This window comes from Felis catus, chromosome D2 (genome assembly GCF_018350175.1).
Source record: "Felis catus isolate Fca126 chromosome D2, F.catus_Fca126_mat1.0, whole genome shotgun sequence".
NCBI lineage: Eukaryota > Metazoa > Chordata > Mammalia > Carnivora > Felidae > Felis > Felis catus.
In genome coordinates this window covers 4,649,944-4,677,221 of record NC_058378.1, presented here as the reverse complement: position 1 = coordinate 4,677,221, position 27,278 = coordinate 4,649,944, and the positions used below count along the sequence as shown (strand labels likewise).

The 27,278-nt window shown below is 45.8% G+C and overlaps 2 long non-coding RNA genes across 4 annotated transcripts in view; one reads left to right on the top strand and one right to left on the bottom strand.

Annotated features, from left to right (window-relative positions):
- LOC102902289 overlaps window positions 1-27,278 on the top strand; it is a 111,276-nt gene that overhangs the window by 81,926 nt on the left and 2,072 nt on the right. For 2 of the 3 annotated variants that reach the window (XR_006586821.1, XR_006586820.1), the window contains exons 4-7: window positions 20,234-20,396; window positions 22,553-22,650; window positions 23,331-23,432; window positions 26,903-27,066. This is a non-coding gene — a long non-coding RNA (uncharacterized LOC102902289). Of the gene's footprint in view, window positions 1-15,282; window positions 15,361-20,233; window positions 20,397-22,552; window positions 22,651-23,330; window positions 23,433-26,902; window positions 27,067-27,278 lie in introns of those variants that run through there. The other variant, XR_006586822.1, reaches the window with a different exon arrangement.
- LOC123380732 lies at window positions 24-9,542 on the bottom strand. Its single transcript, XR_006586831.1, has 4 exons — window positions 9,386-9,542; window positions 8,662-8,702; window positions 3,866-4,019; window positions 24-3,164 (listed from the first exon to the last, which is right to left on the bottom strand). It is a non-coding gene; the product is annotated as an uncharacterized LOC123380732 (long non-coding RNA).

Below are 27,278 nucleotides of genomic sequence, written 5' to 3'. Positions count from 1 at the left end.
GTCTAGTGCCCTTATAAGTGCACATTGTAAGGGAATATAAGTACCATTATACACAGAATGATTATTTGAAGTTCCACATATGGAAATGGGAAATGAAAAAAGATCTTGAGCAAATATTGCTGAAAATGCTGGGTATATATGAAGAGAGATAATCCATATTGGACTCTGTCACACATTATCACCAAAAATTAAGATTGATATAAGACCAAAATATAAAAGCTAAGTCAATGAGGTTTTATAAGGAAACAGGAGAGTACCTTCATGAATTTGGAGTTGGCAAAAATGTCCCAAGTATAATAAATCCATAAAGAAAAAAGGGAAAAAGTGGATAAATGGATAGATGACTTGTCCTCAAGAGTGAAAACTCTGCTCACCCAAAGGCAGCAGTAAGAAATGAGGAGATAAGCCACAAATTGTTAGAATATATTTGTAAAATTTACCTGAGAAAAGAGTTTTCGCTAGTATATATAAAAATTCTTACAACTCTCCAATAAACATGCAGAGAAATAACAAAAATGGGCTAAAGACTTGAACACGCACTGAGGAAGGATTACAGGTGTCGATAAACACGCGACAAAGTGGTCGGCCTCATGGTTCATTGGGGAAACACCAAGGAAGACCACCATGATCTAGGACCCACACCTCTGGGACAAAGGCTACAGTTGACACAGCTGGACACAACAGGGACCAGCACAGACATGAGGAAACGGGGCTGTCGTACTCTGCCGGGGATAAAGCAGATAGGTACCCTGACTTTGGAAAAGGGTAAAATCTTTTTTGGCCATAACATCTTATTTGGCCTCTGGGGATCAGGGGCTGGAGGATGTGGCAGAGAGGGACGCCCCCCAGATTGGTGGGGTCAGCCCATCCTGATGTGTCCTGCGAGCCTCAGTGGTTTAGGGGGCAATGCCTCTCCTCTCTCTGAGCTTCCACTCCCACGTCTGCACATGGGGCTCGCTGCTCTCATGAACAGAGTAAGTGGAGTTGCCTCACTTGTCTCCTGAAAATTTCTGGAAGCATGTGGCTTTTCCACCATGATTTTAAGCTTCACTTATGGGAACGACTTGCAGAGTCCACAGAGTTCACTGTGCATCACCATGGATTGGCCAAAAATGGCCTCATGCCTGCGTCGCTCATTCTCTCGTTTATTCATCCATTACACAGACACTACCAGCTACCTCCCAGAAGGAAGGTCTATGCTTGCCTCATTGCTGATAACAGTTTTCCTTGAAAGGGAATCCAGAAGCCGTCATTCTACCCTTTTATCATCACATTTATCAAGTTTTTCTGGATACCAAATAATGTAAACAAGGCCGAACACACCATCCCTGAGCCCTCGGTTGAGAAAACCCATCTGGGTGCTGCCCCGTCTGACCACCTCACCCTGTACCACCTGGAGTCCCCTCCCAACTCCAGCCCACCTGAGTGGCCTCAGTGGCAATGTCTGACTCCCCTCTCTGGGACGGGCCACATGTGTGGCCAAGTCCCGGGCGATGTGCTGTTCACCTGGGGTGGCAGGGGGGCTGGCGACAGGTGGCAGTGAGAGTGGGGAACGAGGGTCTGTGGCCCGGGAGCCGCCACTTCCTGGTCTGCCCACGTCCTGCACGGTTCTGAGGGAAGACTTAAGACTTGCTTTCTCTGTCTTTGGGTTTTCAGCTCTTCCTAGTTTTCAATTCCGTACTTCCACATTCAGTGTTTAAAACTACAGTAAGGAAAGGAAACATACTTTCCCTGTGACAAGCTCTTGGAGTTGTGCATCCGTCTTCTGATTTTCAGAGCTCTGAGACGTTCAGGGCTAGCCTTTCCTGTGCCTCTCACTCTGATTCATCTATGTTTCCTGGTGAATATCTAACGTTGTTAGAAACGCTTCAGCTGTTCGATTCGCTTTCTCATTCTCCTTCCTTGTTTGAGTTCTTCAGTGTTAAATAATGTGGATTTTCCTCCTTGAATAGAATTGGCTTTGTCCTACAGACCGTAATGGTTAGCGTGTTCATTGTTTGTACTTTCCACATCTTGTGCAGAATTTTATTTGGTGGCTCACTGGATCTACAGGCTATTTACATCTCTGAATTTCCCAGGCAGTCGTTGCTTTTACTTCAGATTTTGTTACTTCTTTCTAATTTTTTTTAAAAAGGGGGATTGTAGAAGATGATCCCCAGTGCAGTATTTTGTCTTTCAAAGCAATTTGAGGATCTCTTTGTAGTTTAAAATGGTGAATTCTGAGGAACGTGCCATGGTTGTCCGATATTAAAAATTCGTTCAGCCTTTGTAATAACAGTACTCTGCTAGTCTACATCCACAAGAATTAAACCACCTAATGGATTATCTGCTGCTCAGCAGAGCACTAAGTGTGACATAATTAAGAATAGCTTTGTCCTTCCTTCATTCAAATGTGCCCTCAAAGATCACTTCCACAAACACGCACAGGCATGAAAGATCATGGCCAGGCCCTGTTTCATGCACTGGGGCCACTTGAGGGGGAGAAAAGAGTGGTTCCAAGACGGGTGTGTGCCCCATTTGTGGGCAGTGGAAAGAGGGGCTTTCTGGACTGAGAGAACATTGTGCATAATGGATTCAATAGGCCTCTGTGGGCCACGTAAGGAGAAGCTTAAGTGAGGAAAGGAAGAGCCCAGGGCAGAGTCGAGCTCTTCATCGCTTTGGGACTACCTGCCTGACCCTCAGAAGGCACGGCCTGCCCCGGTGGCCTGGTGCAGGTTTGGTTCCGGATGGAACCCAGAGCAGACTTCTCCATGGGGTGGTGTGGTCCAGCTGGCCGTGGTGGCCCTGGGCACCTCTGTGTCAGACCGGGCCACCGTGGGGGAGCTTCGTCCTGCTGGGGATGTGTGCCTTTGCCAAGCCCAGGAGACGCTGGAGCATTTCCTGCCACAAGCCCCTGACAGTATGAGCTCAAGTCTCACTGTCCCTGGCTATCAGTGGGAGATGCTGGATCACGCTGCAATAGTTCAAGTATTCACAGTTCTCGAGCTTTTAGGCGGAATTGTACGGTCATTCAAAGAAAGGCTTTCTGCAGAGGGAGATGAGGGGCCTGCTGGGAGCAGTTCTGCACGAGCCGCAGTGAAACGTGACACTCTTAACAAGTCTCATCCTAGGTTTGGAGGAAGATGAAAACTCAAGAGGAGCTGATGACCTGGATGTGTCCAAACCTGCAAGAAGGAACGTCGTATGCATTATGGTAAGGCACAGGGCAAGGGAAAGACCTCCGCGTTCAGACCAAGAGCAGCCTGTGTCTGAGACAGCAAGAAGGATTCAGCCTCCACACCAAGAAGAGAAAGCTGTTGAACACGAGCACGAGAAGCTAATACATCCTCAAAACATCTTCCAGCAGCTGAAAAGAGACTCAAGGTCCCCGCCATGATCTCCATGGCCTGCGTGAAGTGTCAGACATGATCTCTGTAGGAAGATTGGCTTAGGATCGAAGAAATGGCAGTTTCCCTGGAAGGTGGGGACATGGATGAGAATAGGGAATTAGGGGAACCAGGGAATGGAGAGCATGTTGAGGACCAGGAAATGGGATTCAGGAGGAAACCAAGTATGCTGCACCATCAAGCGTGCACTTAAACATTCGGGTTAGAAAAAGCAGTGCCACGGCAATATTGCCAAAGAAGGGAAGAAGAGAGCCCACCTGACAGGTCATCACACAGGTGCCTGACCCAAGAAGCCTCCATGGAAAGGGAGGAGCAATATTTTGAGGAAAAAGGAAATGAAGTGAATGAACTACATCACCAAAGAGAAATGGAGCATCTGGGGGTATTACCTGTCAAGGCAGACTTGACCTTAGCAGGAGGTGGGAAGTTCTGAAGCCGGCGGCCTAATAAGTCTTGAAACTGAAGAGGCAGACACCTACCAAAAGCAATTCCAAGGTCTTGAATTACAGCTGGAGAGAAACATTTCTTCTCATCTGTGGCAGATTCTGATCCTGGAAGGAAGAGCTCCTGATGTCTGCTGGAGAGCTGGGAAGGCTGAACAAAATTCATCGTCACCAGACAAGAGGCGAAGACCTGAGACAAAGAAGAAGTGGAAGAGTGATTCAACTCCAGCTTCTGGAAGTGGATTCTCGTGTAATCGGTGACCCCAGTGGAGCATTTGGCGAGAACAATTGCTTCCCTGCTCTCTGTGCATGGGATGCCACTTCCTTTGAGATGGGACTTAACTACCTCTTTCACTCCTTCTCTCCCTCCATCTCCTTCATTTTGTTCTCCTCCTCTCTTCCCCAATGAGAGGTCTTCTGTGAGTCTCCATGGGAAGTGTCCTCTTCCCCAGCCTCATTCAGGAAGGCTGCACGCACCCACATAAATCACCTTCTCCCCAAAGCCCAGTTGTCTTCTTTTTCGTCTGCAGTGGCCTTTTGTTTTTCTTTCCTGGACACTGCCACCCAGAAAATGGACATGTATCACCTCTTGGCTTCATTCAGTCTCCATGCAACATTAGCAGTCAAAATCCTGAAACATCACAATAATCATTTCTTATTTTATCTTCAGAATATCTTTGACTTCTCCTTACACTTATTTTTAGGGTAGAAATCTCTTTTTATGCAAGTGGATTTACTTTCGTCTTGCATCTTGATAGTAGTATACATTTTGGGATAGATTTGGAAAACTGAGATTATGTTATCTCATTGTATGATCCTCTCTAGACAATATAAGTAGTGGGTTTTTTATTTGAAGAGTTAGCCTACTGTTCTTTCAACAATGTGGTATTATCTATGAGCAGTTTGGCCCACAAAGAAATTTGAAATAGGAAGGTATTTTCTCTGTCAGCGTTTCTATCATCAGCATTATAAGACAAAGGTGTAAACTCCTTCATGATCTCAATAAATTATGCTCAAATTAAAGATTGACATGTGGGTAGACTGAAGAGGGAAGCCAATGAAGTAGCGAGTATGTAGGACTGGACCCATATCTATGCTCTGTGCCTGTGTGAGCCTCTGGAAGAGGCCAGGCTAGTGTAGACATCCAGTGAAGATGGGAGCGGGTCAGTCTATAACTCCTCACCTTTGCCCCACATCTCTAGGACACCTGGGCCACTGTGGCCCTCAAAATAATCATCTAGATGATGGGTGTATCCCAATGTCACTCTCTTCACAATGCGATCTTTAGGCTTACGTGTTGGTGTCCCTGGTAGCATCTTGTGCCAAGTACTGGGGTGTCTGGGGAGTAGGGTGTATGGAATAGCTCTGACCAGCAGCTAGTTTGACACAAGATCAAACATGTCTCCAGGTTTGGCAAGTAGGGAAGGTCATGAAGGGTGCAAGGATGGAGCCTCAGGTATTTAGGCAAAGAGTTTTTGTCTGAGACAAGGCAAGTCCCACCGTGTAGAACGGGCTAGTCTTTGCTCATCTGGATCCCGGTCCAGAGACGCAACCATTTTGAGCAAAGCGTCTGTTGGTTCTCAAGGGATTCATGCCTCAGATACTTGATATCGGTGTGATCAAGGTATGTAATGGGGATCTAGAACCTACAGGTCATCTGACTGTCACTGTGTCTCAGGTTCTCCACCTTACATGGGTCCAACACTTAGAACTTGCTACCAGTGGTCCTGAAGATTCCACTAGGCGTCAAGGGTCCCCTGGAAACCAGCACATATCCAGAAGTGGGCAGTAGTCCATATTGACTTCCCTAAGGATGCACCTCTGAGCCAGGCACCAGGCAAAAAAAGAATGGGAAAGCACTAGGGTATTCCCAGAAAACAGAAGCAGCATGAGGGCTACACACTGTGCCTGTCAAGCCATCAACTTAGTGAAACAGAAGATTTTGGTGGGGGCAGGGATTGTGGGGGTCCCAGACTTGGGGGCCCAGCATCAACTGGATCTTATGCCAACACACTGCAGATACTGTGTCTCTGCCTGACAGTCCACCATTAGAGAGTGTCCTTTCAGCACAGATTCTCAGGAACAGCACCAGCTGGAGGCAGATTGTTCTGGTTCCTTCCTAACCCCATGCCTGAGGTAGTCATACTTTGTTCTGGTTCCTATATTTGTTTATATCACCTGCTCTGATCTGGTTGTTTCTTCCTCGAAGGCAGAGAGACCCATCTCTGGGCAGGTCACGGGCCTTCTGTGGCTACCTCCTTATGTAGCTGACCAATGAGAGGGACGGTAAAAGCTTAGCCAGTCACCCTAAGGCCTGGGATGTGGTCACAAGGGTCATGAGGGTTATTAGAAGCCAGGCTGTGCTGCGTGCCCTGTGGACGGGTAGATGACAGGTCTCCACATGTCCTGTTGGGGATAAGTTCTATGTCATTGCCCTTTAGCTTCAAGGAGGGGCCAGGAGAAGGTAATGGTTCAGCATCACCACCAGAGAAATCAGCGTGTAGGGCTTCATCCCTGTCTCAGCCACTGTCCAGACGCGACTGGCTTCCCAGACAATTCCCTCACTTTGAGAAGTCTCCCCTGTTGTGCGAAATCAATGACGGTTTTGTCTGAAAATGACCAGCAGAGGGCAGCATACACCAGGTGCTTCAATTTTTCTCTTTTCCCTTTTTTTTCAATATATTCAAAAAACATAGGCTCTTGGCACTATGCGTACAGGCTGTGCACATGATGGGGGTCATGGCGAGCCAGGCCTCCCTGGCCTCTCTCATGGGTCTGCTCTTTCAAACTCAGCCTTCATGTCTGTCTGTCTGTCTGTGGGCTAAATCCTAGAAATGCATAAAAAGGAGGGTTCTTCTTTCTCCTAGGATGAGATCTGAGCCCCTGTTTCTTTTGGACAAGTGTGAGGACCTCCCTGGATTACCAAGGGCAAGTACGAAGGACACAAGGTTTTGTGGGATACCTCCCAGGATGGCCCCACTGGGCTCCTCACCATCTCTGTCTGCAAAGTTTGCCAACCAAGACCAGAGGTGGGGGTGGGGGGAGTGGGGGTGGAATTTAAATCCTTATGAAGGAGAAGTCGAGCCCTGTCCCCTGCACCTCACTAGGGCATGAGAGTGGTGCTGGAATGGAAGGGATCCTTTCTCTTCTGTTCCATGATGCTCTGGGGAGTTATACCTGCTGGCTGTGATTGATCAGTCTAACCTAACCGCCTATAACAGTGATTAAGTCTGGACAAATTATTCCTAAGAAAGCACTTCATGGAAGGCACTGCAGAGTCATTCAAATGAGGCAGATCCTGGAGGTGATACCTGTAGAAAGAAAGTGCTAGGATCCAGGTCTCTGAGTGTGCAGTTGTTCAGCCAAGAAAATATCCCAATACTCAATAAATATTAAAATTTTCCAGTTTCCAAAATGACACATCCAATTGAAAATCTTCTCCATAAAGTCAACCTCAAGGTCAGGTGACTTTCCGGTGAATTCTATCAGTCTGAAGGAAGAAACAATCTTACACCAAGTCTTTCAGAACACAGAGGAAAAGGGAAGAGTTGGTGATAAATTGTGGGACACCAGTATTTCCTGATACCCAATGTCAAAGACAGTGTAAAAAGCAGAATTATAGACCAATGTGCTTCATGATCATGGTCAAAAAAATTCATAAGAAAATATATTGATTTAGCAGCATATGACAAATACAGAATATCATGACCAAGTGGCATTTATAATAGCATCAATGCAAGTTAACATTTGCATGTCACACTTTGAAATCAATATATTCACTTAATCAGGGAGAGAGAGAAAAGAATCATTTCAATAGATTCTGAAAAACCAGTGACAAAATTTATGATCCATTCATTATTTTTTTTTAAAAATCTCAGCAAATTAGGAATAGAGGACAATTTCCTCCATGTAATAAAATATGTTTGTTAAGAAACTTAGGCTAATGTTATTGGTGACACATAGAAAAATTTTGTGCCTGTGATTGATAATAAGGCCAAGAAATCAGCTCTTCCCACCTCTATTCAGTGTTGGGTATGGGATCCAGTATGTGCAATATGGTAAAGGAAAGAGAAAATGAGTGAGAATGTTGGAAGGAAGAAGAAAAACTTCTATTCACCAAAGGTATGAGTTGATATGGAGAAGTTCTAAGGAATCCTTTTTTAAGAGTACTAGAACTAATCCTTATATCTAGCAAGGTCAGAGGGTACAAGGACAATGTACAACAATCGATTTATACTTCTATATTTTAGCAAATAATAATTTAGAACACAGAAGAATCAATATGGTTCAATGTCAATTCTCAACACAGTAGTCTCTAGTTTCAACTCAATGTTATTTATAACCCCAGAGAAATTACCAGCTTACTCCATAATTCATATAGGATGCATTAGGGGAGGACTATACTACATGATTTCATGTGTAAAATTCATGATTTCATGTATAGAAATACAGGAATCAAGATAATACTGAATTGGCATCGGGACATAGAAGTACATCAGTGAAAAGGAATAGAGAATCCAGACATCTACCCAGTTTCTATAAATGGGACATTGGTTCTCCAAGTCAATGTAAAAAGACCTTTAGTGGAGAAGACAAAGTCTTTTCAACAGAGATTGCTGAAACTTCTCAGTATCTCAGAAGAGATATAATCAATCCTGACCTCTGCCACACAGTCATGTAAAATTAACTCAATTTTATGACTGAATATAAAAGCTGCGTCAATAAGCTTTCTACAAAAAACAGGAGCATATCCTCATGAAATTGGAGTAGGCTAAAAGTCTTGGTAGGATATTAAAACCAAAAACAAAGATAAAAAGAAATGGGTGCACTACCTTTCACTGAAAATGAAAACTCTCCTCAACAGAAGGCACCACTGGAGAAAATGAGATGAGAGAAACATTGTTAGAAAATATCCATAAAATGGGGCGCCTCTGGGGCTCAGTCAGTTGAGCATCTGACTTCAGCTCAGGCCGTGATCTCACAGTTAGTGGGTTTGAGCCCCGCCTTGGGCTCTGTGCTGACAGCTCAGAGCCCAGAGCCTGCTTCAGATTCTGTGTCTCCCTCTCTGTCTGCCCTTCCCCTGCACCCACTCTGTCTCTCTCTGTCTCTCAGAAATAAATTAAAATTTTTAAAAAAATTAGAAAAAAGAAAATATTCATAAAATTCATCTGAGAAATGGCTTATCCTAAAATATATAAAACTTATTGCAGGGGCACCTGGGTGGCCCAGTTGGTTGAGCATCCGACTCTTGATTTTGGCTCAGGTCGTGATCTCACGGTTATGAGATTTAAACCTGGGTCAGGCACTGCACTGAGAGCACAGAGCCTGCTTGGGATTCTCTCTTTTCCCCTCTCTCTGCCCCTCCCCTGCTCACTCTGTCTCCAAATAAATAAATATTAAAAATACATATCTTGCAAAGAAATAAAAAAAAAAGTAGGCATAAGACTTGAAACGACCTACAAAGGAAAAAATACAAAAGCTCAGTAAGACAATAAAGTAATTAGCACCATTTCTTATCAGGGAAATAGTCATGAACCACAGTGAGATGATACTCACAACCTCAGGCAAAAAGCTGCAATTAGAATGAGCACAGCAGGAATTAGCCCAGACACTGGAAACCAGAACTGCCTTACTCTGCTGGGGAGAAAGCAAGGGGTACCACCACTTTGGAAAATGGTAGGATGACCCTAACATCTTCTGTGACATATGATGACCAAGGGTTGCAGGTGACACTACAGAGCAGTTGGGGTGTCTACCCTATAGACAGTGAGGTCAGCTCATCATGCCCCGTCCTGACCTGTCCTGAGAGCCACAGGAGGGCAAGGTCAGACGTTAAGGGAACAATGCCTCTCCTGTCTCTGAACTCTTTTCCACAACTGGCCCTCAGCTTGTGTGAGCACAGCTCTTCCTTGAGTAGAGTGGGTTTGCTTGTGTCTCCCCAAAACCTGCCAGCAGCATGTGGCTTTTCCACCATGGCTTAAAGCATCTACAGAGTCCACAGAGTTCATTGCGAGTACATAGATTCATCCAACAACTGTGTCCACATCATTCATTCACTCATTCATTCATTCATCCCATTAGCAGGTACAGGCACATCCCAGATTTTGCAACAATCCTCCTATAGATACCTAGCTCATTATCTGCCACTTCTCTCTTTCAGAATTGATCTTACTAATTGTTTCGTAGAAGGGAGCACAAATAAAGCCACAAGGGTGGTCCCCAGTCCTCCTGGACAGAAAACTTCTCTGAGTGGTGATGCCAGGCTGTGCTTTTCAGCCCTGCACAACCTCCACGCTCCAATCTGGGCTGGAGCCCTCTGGCCAGCCTAGATGGGTGTTTTCTCAGTCTTGCCTCCATGATGAGATGGGAGTGCAGGGGTCGGAAGGGCAGGTGGCACTGAGAGCCACGGCTGTTCCCAGTGGCTCATCCCTGCACCTCCCCACACAGATTCTAGGAGCTAGAGATTTGTTTTCTTCTATATCTTTGTTTTTCCATTCTTTCTGATTTTCAATTTCTACCTTCTCTGTGTAAGAGAGAGAAAGAGGGAGATGGCCACTCTGTTTCAGCCCTTGAAGTTGTAATTAAAGTCTTCCAACTTCCTGAAATCTAAAAGATATTGTTTTACTATGTACTATGTTTTGGTCCATTCAGGCTGCTATAACAAAATACCATAGGCTGGGGGGGCTTCTGGACGACAGAAACTTATGTCTCATTGTTCTGGAGGCTGAAAGTCCAAGATCACAGATTCAGTGTTGGGTGAGGGCTTCCTGATTTATACTTCAATTTTCCCTGCTTTTTTCTAATTCTACTGAAATGTAACCACAGGAAATTGGCTCCATTGAAATATTTTATTTTAAAAAAATTGAGAGGGGCGCCTGGGTGGCTAGGTCAGTTGAGCATCCAACTTCAGCTCAGGTCACAATCTCACAGTTTGCAGGTTCGAGCCACACATCTGGCTCTGTGCTGACAGCTCAGAGCCTGGAGCCTGCTTCGGATTCTCTGTCTCCCTCTCTCTCTCCCCCACTCATGCTCTGTGTGTGTGTGTCTCTCTCTCTCAAAAATAGATAAATATTTTTAAAAATTTAATTAAATAAATTGAGGATCAGTTTGTTGTCCAAACTAGTAAATTTTGATAAATGTTGCATAGCCACATGATCTTAAACATTTGTTCAACATTTTAAATCACATGTACTCCACTGTTCTACATTGCCAGGAGTTTTAAATTCTTAAGGAAACCAGCGACTTAGATTATTTTGTAATACCCCTTAGGGATGACCAGTAGTGGCTTTGCTTCTCCTTTCTTCATTTGGGTGCTCATTCATTGATTCCTTCCATAAACATGCACAGAGCACTGAGCACCTCATCCTGGCCGGGCTTGCCATGGTCGCTGAGGAAACATGGGTGAGGAAGGACATGGTTTTGTATATGGTTGAGCTCCCCCACCGTGGGCAAGGAAAGAGGAAAGGCAGAAGAAACAGCATGCACAGAGAACGGGGTGGGCATTGGGGAACCTAGAAGAAAAAGTTTAAGTAGAGGAGAAAAAGCCAAGAGCAAAGGAGAGGGCGTGTGAATTATTTATTATTCTGTTCCTGCCCACCCAGCCCTCCACAGGCACGGTCAGCCTTGGTTCTCTGGTGCAGGTTGGGTTCAGCGAGTAGCTCCATTGAGTGATGGCCATGATGTGTTGTGGTCCAGTCAGCCATGATAGCTGCAGGGGTCCCTCCTGCAGACTGAACCACTAGGCAGGAATCCCATCGAGCGGGGATCTGTAGGGTTGAACAACCCAGGAAATAGCGGAGAGTTTTATGGCAAAAGCACATCATGATGAAAGACCAAGGCTGTCCCTGGATATTGGTGGGAGATAACAGAGTGTGGTGTGATTGTTCAGCTGGTCAAGATTATCTTGGTTTTATACAGAATTTTCAGTCAAAGAAAAGCTTTTTTTTTTTTTTTTTTAATAGGGAGGTAAGGAACATACCAGTAGCAATCCAGTGCTGGACATAGCAAAATGGAATAAGACATCCTCGACGTGTCTTATTCTGTAATGGAAATGACATAAACTCCAAAATGCCAGATGACCCGGACTGTTACAAGCCTATAATTAGAGACATCATGTACATGATAGTAAAACACTGGGGAAAGAAAATCCTCAGATGTTCAGATGAAAAAGAACCTGTATGATACCGCAGTTAAGATCCTGATGTTGCAGGAACCAGCAATCCATTAAAACACAAACAGAAGAAGCTAGAACACATTTAGAAGTACTGTGGGCAACTGAAAGGATTCTTCATCTCCATGCCGATGTCTCTGGCCATGCGAAGAGTCAGGTGTTGTTTCTGCAGGACCACTGGCTCAAGAACCAAGAATTAGCAGGTTTCTGAGAGAAGAGGACGCAAGTGATAATGTGGAGCCAGAGGAGGGACAGCATGTGGATGACCAGGCAAAAGACGGTGGAGGAGAGGAAGGACGCTGCAATGTCAAATAATGGTCTAGAGCAACATCAGTTCTACACCATCAGCACTAAGAGCAGAGCCCATGTGACCGGGTATTGTACAATGTCCAGACCACGGAAGCCTCGATCAGAAGGGCAGTTTGGCGTCTCGTGACAAAGGGAAATGAAGTGACTGAGTTTTTCGAGAGAAAGAAAGGGAGCTTGGCAGGATGGTTTCCTGGCAAGGTGGACCGTGACTTGCAACAGGAGATGAGATGTCCTGAAGCAAAGGACCCCTTGAGCTGTGAAATCTACAGACAGGGATTTCAGGATCTCAAAGGCAAGATGGAAAGAAACATTTATCCTTTGCAGAGACAGCTTCTGTCCCTGGAACCAAAAGTCCAGGCAGGATAAGAGGCTGAGTGAAATATCGTCTCCAGACAGAGGGTCACAGATCTGAGACAGAGACTGATGGAAAGAGCAGTTCAGCTCCGGCCTAGTGTACCTGTTGGTCCCAGCGGAGCATTTGGCAGAGGGAGTTGCATCCCTAACGGCTGTGCATCGGGAGGTGTGTCCTTTGTGATGCAGGGCCCCTGCTCTGCTGACTGTCACATATCCTCCTGTTTCTCCTCCTCCCCATCTTCTTTACCCCAGCCGGAGGTTTCCATGGGTCTAACTAGGGAGTAACTGCAAGAGGAAGTCTCCATCCTGCACCCCCCCCCCCCAGGAAGCCCGTGCTGTGCAGCCCCAAGTGGTTCCCCATCAAGATCAGTTCGTTGTCCTAATTTCCACAGGACACCTGCCTCCAGCAAGTGGAGTGCTCTATCGCCTAGACTCAGTCATCCCAGGCTACCCTGGCGGTCAAAATCTGGAAACACCCTGAAATCTTTAACTCCCTTGGCTTCTTAATTTTTCTTAAACTATTTTCTTTATCCTACCTATTTAACTGGATAGAAAACTCTTTTCAGCAAGTGGTTTTACTTTCTCATTTTTCATCGTGATCACAGAATCGTTTTCATGGTAGATTTAGAAAATAGAAATCGTCTAACATCCCCTCTGTGTTGCACTCTTTATTTATTTTTTAACTTTTTAATGTTTATTTATTTTTGAGAGAGAGAGACAGAGAGACAGAGAGACAGAGTGTGAATGGGGGAGGTGCAGAGAGGGAGGGAGTCACAGAATCCGAAGCAGGCTCCAGGCTCTGAGCTGTCAGCACAGAGCCGGATGTAGGGTTTGAACTCACAGACCGTGAGATCATGACCTGAGCCGAAGTCGGCCGCCCAACCAACTGAGCCCCCCAGGCACCCCTACGCTCTTTAGAACATAGAAGTATTATTTTATGTGATGAGTCAGTCCACTATTCCCTAGACAATGCAGTGTTATGTGTGAGCTTTTTTGCTCAAAGACACATGTGGAAAACAAGGGAACATTCCCTCTGTTAATGTTTCTATTTACCAGCATTACAAGAAAGATGAAAATCCCTTGGTGGTTATCTATTTACTAGCATTATAAGAAAGAGCTGAAAACCCCTTGGTGGTCTTAATAATTTATAGCTGAGTTAAGGAATGGCCAGTCTGGGGGCGCCTGAGTGACTTAGTTGGCTAAGCATCCCAACTTAATTCAGGTCATGATCTCATGGCTGGTGGGTTCGGGCCCTGCGTCAGGCTTTGGGCTGACAGCTCCGAGCCTGGAGCCTGCTTCAGATTCTGGGTCTCCCTGTTTCCTTCCGTCCCTCCCCTGCACACACTCTGTCTCTCTTCTTCAAAATAAATAAATACACAAACAAACAAAAAAGCATAGGCAGTCTGTGATGACTGAGAGGCGAAGGCCGTGTTTGGGGTCTAGTAGGGCTGGGCACATTCTGGTGTCGTGCCGGCTGGGCCGGTCAGCAGCTGGGGCTGCAATATACTAGCTGCTCATTAAAAGGGAGGTGGGCTCAGGCTGTGCCTCCTCACCTGCCACCCTCCTCAGCAGCAGGTCTGAGACAGTGAGGCCCTCAGGCCCTGTCTGGATCATGGGCTCTCCCTAGTGTCCCTGCCCCTTCCCAGTCCTGGGTTTGGGCTGCACCTCAGGCCTCGGCTGGGGCCTCACTGCTGAGGGTGGAGCAGGGAAGCATCGTGGCTCACCAGCCCCGCTGACCGGAGATGTGGGTGACCTCGGCAAGAGGGAACCTCGGGGAGCGTGGTGGGGGGTCCTCCGTCCGGGGCCCAGGCCACAGGCTGAGCTCGTGTGGGCCTATTCCGTTGCCGCCCTTATGGAGAGAGGACTGCCGGTGCTGGGAGAGAATGTGTGGCAAGCCCTGCCTGGGGCCAGCCGGAGCAGGGGGTGAGCTGGCGCTCTGGGAGCCAAAGGCAGTGAGGTACCTCCCAGTTTATGGCACCGCGCTGGGCCTCGCGTTCCTGATAACGCATGTGGACACAGGGGAAGGTTCCGCCGTGAGCGAAGGGTGCCACCGGGGCACTGTGTCGTGTGAAGGGTTAACAGCGCCCGTCTTCCTCTGTGACGGAGTTTGCCTTGGGTCGGCGTCCCAGCCCCGTTTGCCTGGCACCCCAGCAGAGGGGGAATGTCAGCGGTGTTCCTGAGCAGCACTGCGTCGGGGAGAGATGACTCCCGCTCGTGAACTCCCTGTGACCCGGCAGGACGGCGTGGGCCAGAAGTGCCAGTTTGGGAGGCAGAGCTCTGGACTTCCCAAAGTGATGAGTCTTCCAACTTCCGTGTCCCGGGTGGAGACCTGGCCATGTTGCCTCTGGAGATGCTGTTGTTGGTTCCTAAGGGCTGGAAGATGGTGCCCTGGCCCTGCTGCTCCCGGGGTGCGTGCTGTCTTCACCCCAAAACGTTGCTTCTAACGTGCTGGCGCAGAAGCAGGAAGGGAAGCGTCATTATGTTGTGCAGGAACTTTCAACTGGACTGTGCGCCCGCCGTATTTGGCAAGGGGCATCTGTATGTGTGTGCGCGTGTGCGTGTGTATGCATGCACGTGTGCGCGTGCGTGTGTATGCGCGTGTGTGTGCGTGTGCGCGCGTGTGTGCGTATGTGTGCGCGTGTGCACTCAGAATACTCGGCCAGCCCCCTCCCACAAGTCGCCTGTTTGATAACGAGCGGTGGGTATGTTCTGCTGCTCTCTTCAGGGCCACTCCCCACCTGGGACCCTGGCTGGGGACCACGGGGCAGACAGACCCTCCCCACGAGAACCTTTCACAAGGGGGCCGGGACTGGGGCAAAGGGCACACGCAGGTACAGGGGTTAAGAGAGCCTCGTCGTCCAGAAGGCCACAGCCCAGGCAGCTGGGAGCTGGGTGAGCAGGGAAGGAGTACAGACGAGGGTCCGGGGGGCTGTGGGCTCCGGCGTGAGGGCGTCCGTGCCGACGAGCTCAGGACCGCCTCCCTCCATGGCTCCCGGGCCAGGTGACTGCACAGATCCCGAGAGGAGGGCCTGGTAGACCCGGGGCTGAAAGAGGGGTGTGTTTCTGCGCGGCCAGGGTGGCATCGGGACACGAAAAGCAGGAGCCTCAGGAGGAACTAAATCCTTCAGTCTGCAGCCACTACACAGGGACGGGGGTTTCGTATTCACATGCTTTGCCTTGTGAACTCCGTTCTCTGAAGGACTTAAGAAAAGTCACTAGTGTTCAGTTTGTTTGGCGTTTTGTTGTTGTGAAGGTGGGAGTTGGATTTCTAAGCCCTTTACGTGTTGGAGCTGAAATTAGGAGCCAGAATGTATTATTTTTTGTGTAATCCAAATGCTCTCTTTCCTGTAAACGTCGTTTAAAAAGGAGGCGGCAGGCAGAGAGGACAGTCCCTACTTTATGGTCCATCCCCGATGGCAGAGTTCTGTTTGCTGGTCGGGGTCTGACAGCATTGGGCTCCATCCAGCTTCCCTGAGGGGCATGGGGACCAGCACTTCGGCACCTGTGGGTCCCACCAGGCTCCCTCCTACCAGCTGGGAAGGTCTGATTTACTGGGGCAGTAGCCCTGTAGCCCCTGTGGGCACATGTGTTCCCAGCCAGAGCGGGACTCGGTTTTATGGAGTCCCTGAATACATCCACATTCCTCCCAGATGAATGAGAAATGAGTAACTGAGAATTTGTGGACAAAGATTCATAAAGCACTATTCAGCTAACACTTCATCAACTTTATTGTTAGAACCCCGTTTTCTTGCTTTCCCAGACAAATTTTCTCCCTTCCTTGCTTTTTCTCCTTTCCTTCTCTTTCTTCCTTTCTTTCTTTTTCTCCTTCCCTCTTTCTTTTCTTTTCTTCCCCTCCCCTCTCCTCCCCTCCCCTCCCTTTTTCTTTTCTTTCCTTTTTTCTTTTTTCTTTTCTTTTCTTTTCTTTTCTCTTCTTTTTTCTTCTTTCCTTTCCTTTCCTCTTCTTTTCTCTTCTCTCCTTTCCTTTCTTCTTCTCTTCTCTTCTCTTCTCTCTTCTCTTCTCTTCCTTCTCTCCTCTCCTCTCCTCTCCTCTCCTCTCCTCTCCTCTCCTCTCCTCTCCTCTCCTCTCCTCTCCTCTCCTCTCCTCTCCTCTCCTTTTCCCTTTCTCCTCTTCAGTGGCTATCAGAATGCCCTCATGGACCTGGCCAATTTCTTTTTCACTCACCATGTGAGTGCTCCACTTAGAAAAACCGAAAGCTCTTAAATTGGGCCCATCTATTCTTTTGTAAATTCACAATTTGTGAAGATTTAGGTAATCTGAGTAGGAAGTTCTTTGCTGGCTTTGGTCATTGGTTTCTTAGGTTGTTGCTGGGGAGTGTCTCCCTCCCTTTGACAGGATTCTTGTCATTCTTGCACACTTCCCACACTCGAAAACCACCGGATGGGTGCCATCCTGTGCTGCAGGCTGGATGAGCGACTAGAGATTGCACTTGGAAAGAGCACTGGGCCTGAAAATCAGGAAACAGGCTTCTGGTTACCGCTCTATCATTTTGGTGATCCTTCCAGAGACATAGCTTCCTGACCTGTGAAATTTGGGGGGGGGGTCAAGGAGATTTAGAAAGAGAATTTCTGGGGCACCTGGATGGCTCAGTTGGTTGAGTATCTGACTCTTGATTTCAACTCGGCATGATTTCATGGTTCATGGGATTGAGCTCCGCATTAGGCTCTGTGCTTGGGATTTTCTCTCTCTCTCTCTACCTCTCCCCCATTCATGTGCATTCTCTTTCTCTCTGTCTCTCTCTATCTCTCTCTCTCTCTCTCAAAAAAAAAAAAAAAAAAAGAGAGAGAGAGAGAACAGAGAGTTTCCAACACCCACTTAAAATTTTTTAACTATCATTAACATATCTTGCAATTTAAGATAGCATATGCCTCACAATTCTTTATGCCTTGTTTTAGAAAGATAACTTACCCAAGTTATAATAGAACAACATCTACTAACAGTTGAGGATGGTTGTTTGTTTGTTTGTTTACTTATTTATTTCAACAAATCAAATTTCTACACAAGATGTCTAAACACACAAGACAACACTGGATAGTCACAATATAATTTCATACAATGAGAGAAAAAAAAAACCTCAACATTTCCTTTTCATCTTTTTTCTACGTTTGTGCAAAGAACATGTAAATACATCTGTCTTGTCACCTACAGTCAGGTGTGGGCTTTCTTTCTGGGAAAGAGATTTAATAAAAATCAAACAGAATTCTCTTATTAACACTGTCAAAGAAAACAAGAGGTTAGTCAAATTTCCTACCTTCATGATGTAACTAAATGTTCTCTGGAGATCTGACTCCACTTTTAGTTAAAAGGATATTGAAGGGTAGCAGAACGTTTCACCCAAAATGTGCCCCTTGGGTGTAGTGACCATTTTGAACTGAAGTTACTTAAGTGTCAGAAGGATATTCTGAGCCTCCTTCTTTCCCCCAGAAAGCAGGAAATAGATTTCCATTGAGGGTCTCCCTCCCCCCCTCCCCCCCCCCCACTCCGCTGCCCTGAGGGTAGAAGGCATCCATATTGTCCTTCTGGGGCCTATCTTACCTCCTTATCAGAGACGGGGAATTCTGGGCGCAGAAGGCTGTATTAAACAGATCTTCACTAAATCACTACCTCACTCCCAACTCCCTTGTCTTTTCAATTCTTCACAAATACACTGTTCTTTGTCTAAAAGGTATAAAGCCTGTCTCTTTTGTTCATTCCTTGAGTCCCATACACAACGTTCAATTTGTTTTACTCCTGTTTATGTTTCCCGTCAATTTAATTAATAATTAAAAGCCCAGCCAAAAAACCCAGAAGGGAAGAAGGGAAAGGTTTTATTCCTGACAGTGTTAGAGTAAACATACTTCCCACACCCTTGTGAAGACCTCTAGCGATAAGTAATTTGTGCTGGAGTGGGAAAAGGATACATTTTTGAAGTGAGACAATAGTTTTGTAACTTGCAGAAAGAATATGGCTTTCAAATTCTTTAAATTATAGTGAAAAATAAATTTTAAAGGGCCAGCTAGGATATTTCCAATAGATTACTACAGCAGCCACCTTCCAGCCATCTGGTAAGATCAATATTCCTTTTGGTGACACTGCATTTTCTTTTCCAATTAATCTGTATTCCCTGATCACACATATGTAAAACTGAATGATTTCCAAAGGCCTGATTAAATCATTCCTTGCTTGGCATATCGTCGTGCCAGAAAATTTAGAAATAGCATATCTTTATTGTGAGGCATGTGAAAACTGGCAGTATAAAATCCTTTGTGATTCTAAATAAATATCATTGGTGTGTGTTTGTATGCACCTGTGCATTCCCAAATGCATTGTGGTAACCTATTTTCAAAGATTAGAAGAGGGCTAGAGAACGTATCATCACCCTTATTCAAAGGAAAAAATAAAAGAACCCTGTTACAATTCATAGCATTATTTTTTTCAGACTTCCATAGCACACACACTGAATGCAGTTTTCAGATTTCTCATGCTCTTAATTCAGGTGATACGGGTCAGCTGAATGGAATAACCAGTGTCTAGCAGCAAAAGCGAGTAAGATAATGTGCTTTCTGGTGCGTACTTACTTCCAAAGCTGCCTGGGAGACTTTCCTCTGGGCCACTCATTTATCCTTTACGGATGAGCAGTACCGTTCATCAGGAGGTTCCTACAGGCGGGCCTGTGGGGCTCAGTCCATTAAGCGTCCAAACCTTGGCTGCGGCTCAGGTCATGATCTCAGGTTCAGGAGTTCGAACCCTGCTTGGGGCTCGGTGCTGACAGCGCCTGAGCCTGCTTGAGATTCTCGCTCTCTCTCTGCTCTTCCCGAACACTCTCTCAAAATGTATAAATAAACCTTTGAAGAAAAAACAGAAGGAGCTTACTGTAAAGAATAAGACTGGCTGAGACCACAATCACTCTGTTGATGAAACATCAGGTTGTTCTACAAAATGACAGAACCTGAATATTTGTATGTAACAAATTAACAATTTTTGCCTCTCAAATAAAATGTTCATTTTTACAAAAATGTTCTAAAATGGACTTGATTTTTTTTACTTTTTTAAGTAAGAAAGATACTTTACTTTTTAAATTAAGAAAACAATTTAATTAATTAATTAAGCTTGTCTATCCCATTGATTTTTTTCATTAACTTGCTTTTGCACCGACAGGAAAACCGCAAAGTTCCGTACATATTATCTACAATATGAAAGATATTTCAGGTCATTTCTCGTGTCATATTTTGTCATTACTTCCTCTCACTTATACCCCAACAGGACTCAGAACTTCTTTATAAATTTTTTTAATGTTTATTTTTTGAGAGAGAGTGACACAGTGCGAGTGGGGGAGGGGCAGAGAAAGGGACACACAGAATCCGAAGCAGGCTCCGGGCTCTGAGCTGTCAGCACAGCCTGACGCGGGGCTCAAACCCATGAACTGTGAGATCATGATCAGAGCTGAAGTCGGACGCTTAACTGACTGAGCCACCCAGGCACCCCTGGAATTCTTTATAAAAACATTGTTGTACTTGAAGTTTCAACTCTGGCATGTGACAGCTTGGAAATCATTTTCCCGTTGTTCCAACAGGAAAAACGCTGAATGCACAGAAAATCAACAACTTTTCTGGAACCTGTTAAAGAATTGAACTCACGGGACAAATGGCCACTTCAAAACCTGGGGACAAGTGAATACTGAGAAAGACAACTGACATCAGCTTAGCTGGGGCAGAAACCGTAGAAACACTTACATGGTAACTTTGATGATGCTGGAGGCTCAGTGTGGACCACTTTGGGAATGAGAAAGTCCTGAGAGCACAGTTTTAGGAGGGGGACTGTACATTCAGGGCCCTTACCTCCAGGAATCTCACCAAGCACACAGCCAAGAAAAATGACTGTGTCTTTGTCAGCGAGGAGGAGAAAGGAACCTTTTGGAAATATGTGCAATCTGTTCTCTGTAACAAAGAGCTACCTCCAGTGAACAGGCTTTGTCAGAGCTGTGCCTAGAAGGATCTGGGGGCCCTGCTATTTGTCTGTACCCTCTTGCTCCTCTCATATACATCCTTTCCTTTATTAAAGCCTTAGGTAGGTGGCAGGTATGCTCTATGCAGTTGTGAAAGTCCATTCAGTGATTGGATCTGTTGAGATGGTTATAAAAAGCAGTGTTTTTCTGGCCTGCCAGTTGGAGGCTCATAGATTCTCGAGATATTCGAACTGCTAAAAACCTTTGCACTGGTAAACGATTCTCATTTGGGGAGAAATAAATGCAATTTTCAGAGCCTTATTAGAACCCGAACCAGAAGGTTCAGGGTAGAGCCTGGGGACTTGTATCTGGAACTCTGATCAGGTGGTTCTGGTGATACTTTGGGAACCCCCTAACCTAAACCCTGAGAGATCCTCAGTCATCCTGAAGCCCCATCCAGGACCCTACATAGCAGGAATGTGTCTTGTCTGCTGGGAAGAAGTAGTCTAATCCACAGCGGGGAGGAAGCACAGTGTAAATAAATAGAAATCAAGGAAACCATTGGGTTAAGCACTTGATACATCCTGGCTTTTAAACTTTTACAGTAAATTGCCTAATAAGCTATAACTGTTTACACATGTTGCAGTCAACCTCTAGATGTATTATTACAAGGATCATCCAAACTAGTAGAAAGTAAAAGCAAGTGTTATATATGGTCATATCTGGGAACTGGGGAAAGGATTGCGGCTGGCGACAACGGTCACTGCACAGTTTTAGAGCCACCATCACTGTCCCAGGCTTTGCTGCTGTCCGTAGTGGCCCCACAATGGTTTAGGGCTTTTTCTCCCCATCAAGACAGTGAGCCAAGCATTCAGGAGCCACATCTCGGGAGCATTTATCCACCTCTGAGAAGTCAGCCATTTCTAAAATGACCTCTCCTTTTCAGAGATACATTTTATAATAATTATTGATGTGGCCTCTCCTGCCCTCAGCCACAGCCTCTCTTGCTTCTCCCCCCTCCCCAGACTCCCTGGTCCACAGGAACAAACTAAATTGGCTTGGAATCAAAGTGCCCTACGCCAAACACAATGTATCTGAAACCAATTTCAAAGAAACCATGAAGACTGCAAAAAAGTAGCAAACCTGGCAAAGGAAAAAGATTTAGATCTCAAGGACATATTGATGGCAACATTTGTAAACATTTATAACTTACCAAGCAATCTAACGCAAACGTTTAGAAGACAATATATGTCACATGTTTTTTTCTTTGGTTTAAATTTATTATTTATACTGTACTTTTTTTTTTTTAACCTACGTGGGTTGGACTCTTTTTTCCAGACTTTTTCTTAGGAAGTGGGAAGGCAGGCATATCTCTTGTGATTGAGTGAGATGTGGAATGTCTAGGATTCTAAGACAGAAAGTTGTGCTAGTCTCTGTGTACAGAGACAAAGGAAGAGACTATATTAAGGACTAGGATATTATTCTCTGGGAGAAACAATCCCGAGGCAAGACTGAGGAACTAGTCTGTGAGGCTTGGGCAATGAATTTGGGCCATTGGGCCGTAAAAACACGAGTTATACATATTTGTGTTTCAGATTCTGGGGGTACATTGAGAGTCCTGGGCAGCGTGACAATGGCAGTTCATCGTAATTCGCTGTAATTACGTGTGCCAGTCGGGGGCTGGGCAGGAAGCAGACGGCTCACCAGAAGGTTCACGCCCCTGTTTATTGAAGAGCTAGATACAGAGATGTGAGCAGACTCTGAGGGATGACAAGGCGCCATGAGGCAGGCAACCTCCGGGCCCCAGGAGACAGGAAAGGAAAAAAGCAGAGACCGCCTGGTGCCAGACGGCAGGTGGGCAGGATGTGCGAGGGGGGTGACGGTGATGACCCCACCTTGACTTGTCTCCCCTTGGGCTTTCCGATCCTTGCCGGTGTCCCCTATTAGGTGAACCCAGAAGAAGCCAGAGGGCCGGGGAGCAGCCCACGTAGGACACAGAGCCAGGCCAGGGAAAAAGAGGGCAACGCCTCGTGCTGGAGAGACTGGTCAGTATAAACAGCATCGGGAAGGTCTAATCTCTGAGCCGAATTGGTCACCGTGAAATTCTTCAAGGCTGTGTTTTCCAGCAACCAGAGCCAAAGGGCTCAGAGTGCAGACAAAGGAAGGGAGTTTGGGAGGAGAGGGAGGAGCTAGGACTTGGCATGCCCTTTCGGCTCCCCACCAACACTGGGATTTGCTGGATGTTGGGAAAGTATGGGGTGCGAAAAACCATGTTGGCATCAAACAGAGCTCGAGTTCAAGTCCGATTCTATCCTTTTCTGCCTGTGCCACCTTCACGTAGCTACTTAACTTCTCTGAATGTCACTTTCCTCGTTGCTAAGTGGAAGTAATTACGCCTGTGCCTTAGGGTTATTGTATTAAATGAGACACACAGACATGCCAGAATGCCTGGCATATAATAGGCAGTCAAAGGATATTATTGTTTCTTTCGTGCCCAAGTAATGGTAGTACTGGGAGGGTCAGGTGTAGACTTCTCCCAAATTCTCGTGATGACAGCGAGTCATTAGCTGCAATTACTTCGTAAAAACCTCTGACAGAGAAAAGTGCAGTACAGTTGGACGGGTCAAGAGAAATCCCCGCTTGTCACTTTAAGCTTTTTTCCTCAAATGTGTTACCCAGTGAATTGTATCTATTCTCATTAACTATTCTGTGGCTCTTTCTCTAGTGGGGGAAAGCGCATCGCTTCAGCTCACAGTGCATTCATATCTCTGAACACAAGACGTATGAGGGGCAGTAGCTATTTCTCACCACTCCCTGGATTTTGAGGGTAAGTTCAGCCTTATCATTTTCCAGCTGAGAAGCCCAAGGTGAGAGATGAAGTGTCTTTGCCATTATCACATGGCTCAGAGATAGGAATGTTCAACCCACTGAGCTGTGAGCCAAAGGCATTTTGTAGGGACAGATAATTTTGAAATGAATCGTATTTATGAAATATGAACTTCAGCACCAAAATACCAAAGTCCTCACTCTTAACCTCTTGTTGAACGTTAAATAACATGGTTGTAACTGGCCAGACTCTACTATCCTCCAAATCAGAGCAAAAAAATTATCATTTAGAAACCTCACGGGAAATCACATTCCACTGCCTTCGTAATGAGGAGGGGCTCTAAAAACATTCGGTGTCCGGGTGGCCAGATTTAGGGAGCCAGACTGACTCAGAACGTGGCCCACACACGTGCATCTAAATGTTAATGATTTAATTTATTAGACTCCAAGTTGGCTTTTGAGTGAGTGAGACAGGATGGGTCTGTCCAGTTATTTACAGAAATCTTAGGATTTCCCGTAACTCCCGTGCAGTGCTGAGTTGACCTTGGCTATGGAAAGCAGACTTAATTAGGCCTGACGTGGTCCTCTCCAAACACAGTCCTTCTGCAGCCTGGGATCGCAGGGGCAGAAGTGCTCCCGTTAAGGCGTGTGGCGCTGTCCAGGAGGCACCTGTAGTCGGCCAGCAGTGAGGGTCTCTCTTACAGTCACTCTTGCACAGGAAGCCCACCCAGGATGCGCTGGCTGAAAGAGACATGGACCCTTTCAAATGTCCACAGGGAACTTGCTTTTACCATATCGACGGCGTGGCCGGGGATGCTTTTTGTGAGTCCTGCTTACTCATTTTGGTGTCGGAGTGCAGTCATCTCGGGCTTCCGCTGCTCCTTCATCAATGCGGAGTATTCCAAGAAACGGAAAATCTGGGATCTAAACCCTGACGGAACCCCACACGGGTTCTGAAGATCTCTGCTTATACGTCTCGGTGTCCAAGAAAACTTTGACAGAAGAAGCAATGTACTGCGTGTTCTACTCTCACCATCGAGGAGAGAGAGATGTAATGCCAGAACGGATCTCAGTAACGATGGGGTGTCCAGAATCCAGTTCCAAGTGGCACTGAACTCCGTGCCTCAGTGTCCGTGTGGCTTTAAAAACAAATCGTGAGTTTTCGACCACTGCCTCGACCACAGCGAGTCAGAGTCCCCGCAACCTGGGTGTTTGAAGAGCTGCACATGTGGTTCTTCCTCCCTCGGTGACCTTGGTAGCCGGAATCTGAATCAGTGTGTTAACAACGGCGTGCCGTCCCAGACTCGAGAGCATTCGGGCGATCCAGACCGCAAACCCTTTCTCTCTCTCAGCCTAGCAGCGAATACAGAGGTCTCCCTGGACCTCCCCTGTGTCAGACTCGTGCTCTGAAGTGTAACCGTCCCGTGGAAGGTTAAGTCATTAGCAGACTTTAACTTTATAGATTCTGGTGGTTAGTAGACTATCACAAGCAGGCAGTGAAAGCACTCACTTAAAGCTTTGGTCTCCGTTGGGTTGAGAAGGGTTTTGGATCTTGAATCCTCTCGAGAAATACTGGCCTGAACGTGGTGTGGCTGCAAGTCACAAGTCACCCTAGTGACCAGACAGCGTGGGAACAGGGGTGGAGGTGTTATCAGGCAGGAGCAGGGCTCTCATTCAGGGAGGGTCCCCAGACCAGACTGTCTGTTTTTCAGCACTGCCTGGGGGCGGGCCAGTTTGTCTGCTCAGTATGCAGGAGGCCGTTGCAAGGATGTATCACATCCTTCTCTGAAAGGGCGGGGATGGAGAGGCTGAATCTTGTGCTCTTAATGGTGCGTTTAATCCTGGGAAAGTCGTAGAGGAAAAAGTCACATCTTCTCCTCCAAAACACTCACTTCTCTCTACACACAAGTCTTCGGGTTTTATGGAGTTTATGTCTCGGGGAAAGGTCAGAATGTGGAAAGTTCTATCAGTCAGTCGAATGTGTGTGAACCCAATCTGCTTGATTTTACTTTTCCCTTTGAGTCAATCTATTTTAGTGTCACATGGGTACTGTTTAACCTGCCGCTCGATTTAAATGAACTGTGTGTAACAACTAGTCACTTCAGTGGGAAAAAAAAAATGCATTGAACTTATAATTTGATAGCATGAAGTCCCAAAAACTTTTCTAATTCACTTACCTCTTACTTTTTAAGAATGTGCATTGGCAAGGTAGCCCCAGCTAGCCTCAGTTATTGAAAAATACCCAGGGAAATGACATTTTCCATTTGGGGGAAAGTATCTTATTTATGAACTCAGGATTAGCCAACCACTGCTCTCGTTTTTTATTAGGTTTTACCCACATCTTTCCCCCCGACATCTTTGGTAACACATCCATTGTTACAACCCCAAGGAAAGTAAACACTGAATTCAAGAAATACAATAAACATCAATGCCAGTGACATTTTGTATTCTGTTTAATCAGTGTCGTAAATACATGCCTCAGAAAATAGTCTCACCCGGCCAGTATTTATATAATTATATACATAATGTTTCCAGTATTTATGGTGATGTTGATCCAGTTCACATATAATGGCTGGATTTCAGAGACATTAAGAAGCAGAAGATCAACAGGAAAACTCTCTCACCAAGAAAGATATTTCTGTGTTTACAGCAGCCTGAATTTTTTAAAAAAAATTTTAATGTTTATTTTTGAGAGAGAGAGAGAGAGAGAGAGAGAGAGAGAGAGAGAGAGAGAGAGAGAAATAGAGAAAATGAGCACGGAAGAGGCAGAGACAGTCAGAGACAGAATCTGAAGCAGGCTCCAGGCTCTGAGCTGTCAGCACAGAGCCTGACGTGGGGCTCAACCCATGAACCGCGAGATTATGACCTCAGCTAAAGGTGGACGCTTAGCCGACTGAGCCACCCAGGCTCCTGAACAGCAGCCTGAATCTTTAAGCTTTGCAGATGACTGCTAGGCAGAGAAAGGATTGGGATGACCTGACTTCCTCTCCTTCATGAGTACTCTGACTCTAACCTTCTGCTGAACCATTAAAAAACCTATGTTTCCCAAACTATATTTTCTTATTGTAGGCATTTATGGAGATTGCAATTACTTCCAAGGGGGAACTGTCATAAATATTGCATTGGAAGTTAGTCAAACGTTTATAGCTTTATCTCGGAGATGGAGTCACTGGCAACATGTGAATCTGTTGGCCATTGGTGTTGACTAAGCCCTCCTCAAGGTACCAGGAAGCATTGTATTTTATTTGTGCTTCTTATTCTGATCGAACGAGAACATTATAAAGAGCCTCACTGAGTCTACAGAAACGGCAACTGTGTTGCTTTAGGAAACTGGCTCATAAATTTATCAGAAAGAGCTGCGTTTATTGGTTTAGGCTTGTTTATTTGTACTAAATGCAAAGATTTGCTTTATTCAAGAAGTAAGCAAATTTCAGTCTTATTTTTTAATTGTCATTATGTAATTGGTTGTAGATAAACAAGATAAGGGGAACATTTCTTAGATGTTAGTGGTCAAACGGATAAGGCCTTTGCCTGCGGACTTCATCATAAAAATCCATTTCTTGATGAAAGGCACTTACAAAGACCAGCCTCCTGAAATACCACATGACAAATTTACAGAACTCTATGGTTTTGCGGTAAGTGTGAATGCCTTTATCTGATGTATCAATAGATCAATTTGTGGCATTTGTAATTAAAATGTCAGTGGAGAGCATGAAATCTATCCGAAGGCCCAGCTCATCATTCATTATCAGGTAATTGAATCACTACTTGGCCTGACTTGAGCTGTGGTAATCGGGCCATCAGGCGCTTTGGAACAGCAAAATCACTCGCATCATTTGCCTTGGAA